Source organism: Stegastes partitus, unplaced genomic scaffold (assembly GCF_000690725.1).
Source record: "Stegastes partitus isolate 25-593 unplaced genomic scaffold, Stegastes_partitus-1.0.2 Scaffold291, whole genome shotgun sequence".
In the NCBI taxonomy this organism is placed as follows: domain Eukaryota; kingdom Metazoa; phylum Chordata; class Actinopteri; family Pomacentridae; genus Stegastes; species Stegastes partitus.
This window is the reverse complement of record NW_007578022.1, coordinates 247,337-252,729: the sequence shown is the minus strand read 5'-3', so window position 1 is coordinate 252,729 and position 5,393 is coordinate 247,337. Positions and strand designations below refer to the sequence as shown.

At 41.1% G+C, this 5,393-nt stretch overlaps 1 protein-coding gene across 1 annotated transcript in view; it reads right to left on the bottom strand.

The window, feature by feature from the left end:
* The window catches only part of adamts3 (ADAM metallopeptidase with thrombospondin type 1 motif, 3), a 255,775-nt gene that overhangs the window by 193,540 nt on the left and 56,842 nt on the right, over window positions 1-5,393 (bottom strand). The gene's annotated exons all lie outside the window — the stretch shown is intronic.

The window sequence follows — 5,393 nt, the reverse complement described above, 5'->3', positions numbered from 1 at the left end:
CTGAGTTTGGATTTTTTTCCTCTTGTTAGACAATAAACTGAAAATCTTTGGCTTATGGACTAAACAAGACATTTGATGGCGTCGTCTTTGGGCTTTGGGATAATTTTTCGCCATTTTTATAGACCAAACAAATACTAAATCAATCAAGAAAACAATCTACAGACTGATCAACAATGAAAATAATCCCTGTCTGCATCTTTGTTAACAAGTGAACAACAAAAATATGCCAGAAAGTCCAGCAGGAGCTGTGTGTCAAACACTTCTGGAGAAAGGTTCTTCTTGTTTCACGCTGATAAAGAAGTGATGTTTTGTTTTCCTTCACATCAATCTGCTGTATGTCTAAACTTATCTCCCAGCATCAGTGTCTGACCTCACTAATGCTCCTGTGGCTGAAAAGGAGAAAATCTCAGCGAACCAGAAGAGTGGAGGTTGCTGCAGCTGTTGACTCGCCCATTCTTTGGAAAAGGCATTCAGTCTAAAGCTAAGCAATTATATCTGTGATAAACCACTCAAACGTCAAGATCACTTCGATTTTTTTGCTCTCTGGACCTTCACCCTGCAAAGACCTGACATCACTTTAACAGCTGCGATGGAGCCCGACTTCAAACTAGTGTGAGTAAACTCTGATCCGGTCTGTAGACGCAGCAGGAGGGCCAACGCCGGGTCAACTTGCTTCAGCGCAACTAAAATGCCATCTGGCCACGAAGCAGCAGTGGCCATTCTGTTGAGTCTATTTGCGCATGAACAGAAGGTGAAACAGACTTTTCGAAGTCTCTGTCTCACAACATGACCGCAGACTCGTCTTAACACTGGGCTGGTTATCAGTGGAAGAAGACTGCATCGACTGGGAAGGTGTCGAACTCATCGACGAGGAGTCGGCGGGCGGCTGAGGGAAAATCAAAGAGGCCATCCAGGTTTTTTCTTAAGTGACAGCAGCTGCGATCGCATCACGTGTACCGCAGACTCTTATCACAGGACCTTATGTCAGGGCTTAAGTCATAATGACACCTGGATCTGGAAGAAAACCTGGTATGTGTTTCAAAACACACCTTTGTCGTGGTTGATGGGGCGTTTGGACACCACGTGCTGCCAGAACAGCTTCAATGCATGTTTGCACTGATTCTCCAAGTGTCTGGGACTCTACTGGAGGGATGAACACCAGTCTTCCAGGAGATGCTCCCATAAGAGTTAGCTGAACCGGGTTGAGATCCGGTAACTGTGAAGGTCACAGCATATGAGTCACATCATTTTCAAACTCCACAAACCACTCAGTGACCGTTTGTGTTCTGTTGATGGAGGCAGAGTCATCCTGGAAGAGACCTGAGGCTCCTACGATGAACATATCCAGGGTATCTTGTTGCTATCTGGCGTCATTAAATCACAACACTAAAAAAGCTGGTTATCAACCTGGGCGGGTTTGCTAAGGCTGCTGCCTCCGTGACCCGACTCCGGATAAGCAGGAGAAGATGGATGGATGGATTTCTAAACCTGAAAATTGGTACCAGACGACCAATGTGGACATTTTTAGGCTGGACATTTCTCACAAGGAGAACCTGAAGGCAACATGAGGAGTTTAAAAATACAATTTTGGGCTCAAAGCAACAGAACTGTTGCATCCAAAGCAATGACTGAAAGCTTAAAAACAAGACTTTGTGTTAACTTGAATCACTACTTTAAGCCATTTGTTTTCACATATTCAGCAATACCCAGAAGTGCAACATCAGCTACACAACTGTTTGTGTAGTTTTTAACACACCAAATAAGCTTCATATATGTTTTTATAGGTTACACTTCTTCTTACCACCACCTGTTGTCTCATTGTGTGAATGCACTGACAGGATTGTTGTTTTTTATTTTGTTGTTCACCATGCAATGACAATAAAGGAATTCTAGGATACTCTTAACAGGCGTATCGATGTCACCGCCTCGTTTATGGTCGGACATTTTGATTTTGTATAAACTGCTTGGATGCACTTGTGTTAATCAACATTGAGCTAAATATGCGACAAAATGGTTGTTTCACTGCACAATGAAATCACACATGAAGTCACTTTATGCTACTTAAAAAAAGAGAAAAATGATGTGAACAATAAATAAACAAGTAATCACAATTTCAGTGTTTTCATGGTGATGTTCAGTAACCTCAGTTTTGGCTTTATTGTTTTTTTGTTTTTTTTTAAGCTTTCTTTATTAGCTTTATTAGCAAACCTTGTAAAAGTCAAGAAGTTAAAGGCCTTAAAGCTTTATCAGTCTCTGTTTTAGGGGTTTTACTGTTATATAAAGGCCTAAAAATCAACAAAGGGGCTTTGAAAACTCCTCACAGTACCACGTTTCCACGAAGCTCCACTTGATTGGAGATTTGACAGTTGATTTGCCAGTGGATGATGTTCTAATGTGATGCTGCTGTTGGAAAAACAACATCCTGAAAACCCAGAATTAAACCTGAAGCCACCGCAATAACCTCAGAGCACAGGCCTCAGAATAGAAATCACTGGATAAAAGTGAGCCAAGACAATCGTTGTATTAATTTTAGGTGACTCTTCCCTCTGAAGGAACAAATGCACCCAAAGCAGCAGGTAGAACGCCCCCCACAGCACAACAAAGCCACCAGACTCCTCTACTGCTGAGGTGAAAGTTTGCACATCTACTGCTCGACTTCTGCACAAGTTACTGCCTCAGTTTGTATAAAACTTCAAAATAACTTTGGTGCTCCTCATCACTGGGAAACCAATTGCCGTCGAGATCCGGTTTCTCCGACAGCTTTGTTTCCGCGCAGCCGGCCTGCTTATAGCCCAAGTCTCACGCCTCGCAACAGGAAATAAGAGGTGCCGAAACAAAAACAGCACCCTTAGCTGCACACTCTACAGAGGTCTGGAGGATTTCAGGCGAGAGAAAACACCTCCCTGAGCCTCCCCTCCTCCTCCTCCTCCTCTGCGCTCCAGTGAAGCTCCTTCGTGGCGGGTGTTGATTTATCTTCCGCTGCCGGCAGGAGATTCAACACTTCGGCTCCTGGTGCGAGTTCATGCAAACTATTCAATGTCGCTGGTGACATTAAATGCAAAAGACAAATCTCTGGGGCTGCGGGCCATGAGCTGCGAGTTGTCCACGGCATGATCGATACTGAAGGTCACTTCTGTACAAACGTGTAAACCTCAAACTCTGAGATCTGAAAAATCATTGACGAGATCGATTCTTTACAGTCGATAAATACACTCGGTGTTATGAAAACCAGCACATGTGGAGAATCCAGAGCTTGGAGAGATCAGAACGACGGAGAAGTTTGACGAAAGCGACCTTCAAACCGACAGAATAAACAGAAAAATCCACCCGCGTGGGTTATTTTACCTGCCGAGCAGCCCCTCAAAGGCATCGCAGCGGTTCAGGGGAAAAAAAAAAAGAGGGACTGCTCATCACCCGCAGCACGTCAAGGAAAAAAAAAATCAATCTTACAATCCTCCAGTCGCAGGACACGACAGACGGCTCGAGGTAAGAAATCCAATCGACACCAAAAGATCACATAAGGGGAACAATCAAACAGTCAGCCTGGACAGTGCAAATAATCCCCTGCAGCACCTTCAAGACTCTCCGTTAACCCTTCGTTAGCCGTCTGCTGTTAGTAAGGAGGATCAATTTAATATAACATGAAACATCCTGATTAAAACAGAGGAAACTTGGAGACAATTCATGTTGGAAGAATCTGGTAACTGATCCTGATCTTGGTGCATGCTGGTCTGTTAGTCTGCAGCAAAGAGTTAGATTTAAATTCTGCTTTTTTCTTAGAGATCACTGCTTAAAAAACACAATTTCAATTCAAATCTATTCTGTTTTTGTTTTTTTTGATATAGTGCCAATTCACAACATATGTTCGGACACAGAAACAAATCCAAAGCTTCATATCAACACATTCAAAGCAGTGAATTATGAATGTTTTGTACATTTAACAACTCTGTGCAATATCATTTTTCTACATCTACAAGAATCTGTGCAGTATTAATACTTCTCTATCAATATTTCTACTCATGAAAGAATGTGTGCAATACTTTCTGATATATGCAATATTGTTATATTTAAGATCCAGAGGAATCTGGACAATTTGAAGTAGTATTTATGCATTTTTTTGGTCTTTTTCTGCTGGTATTTTATGAATGTTTGCACGATCCTCTTTGCAACACGTTTCCCCACTCTGGGATTAATAAAGGCTCATCGTATTGTTTCCTCTGGATTCCCTTTGAGCAGCTGGAGAAAAAAAAAACCTCAGGGAGAGCGATTTAAAGGAGCAGCCTGAGATTCTGGAGGAGGATTGTTGATATTTAGCTCGTTAGCATATTCATATTCAGTTAAAATGTGTTAGATTTAACGTCTTTCTGACTTCCACTGGCCTCGTTTCCATCCCCTTTACTTCCACCTCCTGTTCTTCCTGGAACTGTGCTGTGCTGTTTGTTTGTTTCCAGAGTCAGAGTTATGTACCGACACTGGGTTGTTCTGCAGCAAAACACACACAGCAGACAGCAAACTGTGAGGAGGTTCTTGCAGAATTCGACTGCATGAGAATCGCAGGCTTTTGCTTTCAAGGAGGAAAAGTATTACAAAGTTTTCCTCAACTGTATTGGCCAGCTCTGCCTAAACATCAAAACAAAGGAATCTCCCTGATTTTGTGGAAACCTAATGAGCTTATTATTGTTCTAGTTCCTCTCCAGTCATTAGGGAAACGCTCCACTGTAGGACCTGTGGACAGGACTGAGCCTGTAATCTGGTGATGTTAGAGATGAGACAACTGTTTCTGAACAAAGTCAACGAGGTGCTTGTTGTCCTGAGTTTAACCAATTAGCTGTTGTTTCCTCTTAATTCAACCCATCAACACTGAGACCAGCAGCTTCTCAGGGCCACACCGAAGTGGCCATCCTGAAAAATAACCACGATAAAGGTTCTACAAACATGACTGTTGCAGTCAGAACATGTACAAAAATTTGGACCGCCCTAAAATAACTTTCTGTAAAAGTACTGTAATTAATAAATAAATAAATGAATGAATGAATGAATGAATGAATGAATGAATGAATGAATGTATAACAACCTTAGAAACTGTGACAATAAGAGCAAATATCTGTAAAAACTGAAAAATAATATATATGTTTTAGTTGATTTAAATACAGTGAAACCGTGTACAGTTTGTAATCACTGTTGTAAAAGAACTAATTATTATAATATAATGTACAACAGTGCAGTGATTTATAATGCTATTTACACTATTTATACTGGAATTTAACAAAACAGGGAAAGTTTGTAAAATAACACTTTAATAAATGATTCCCCATTTTTCAATCTTTCATATTTTTTCCATTAAATAGTAGCAAATATTTGTACAATTCACATATTTTAAAAATTTGAATATC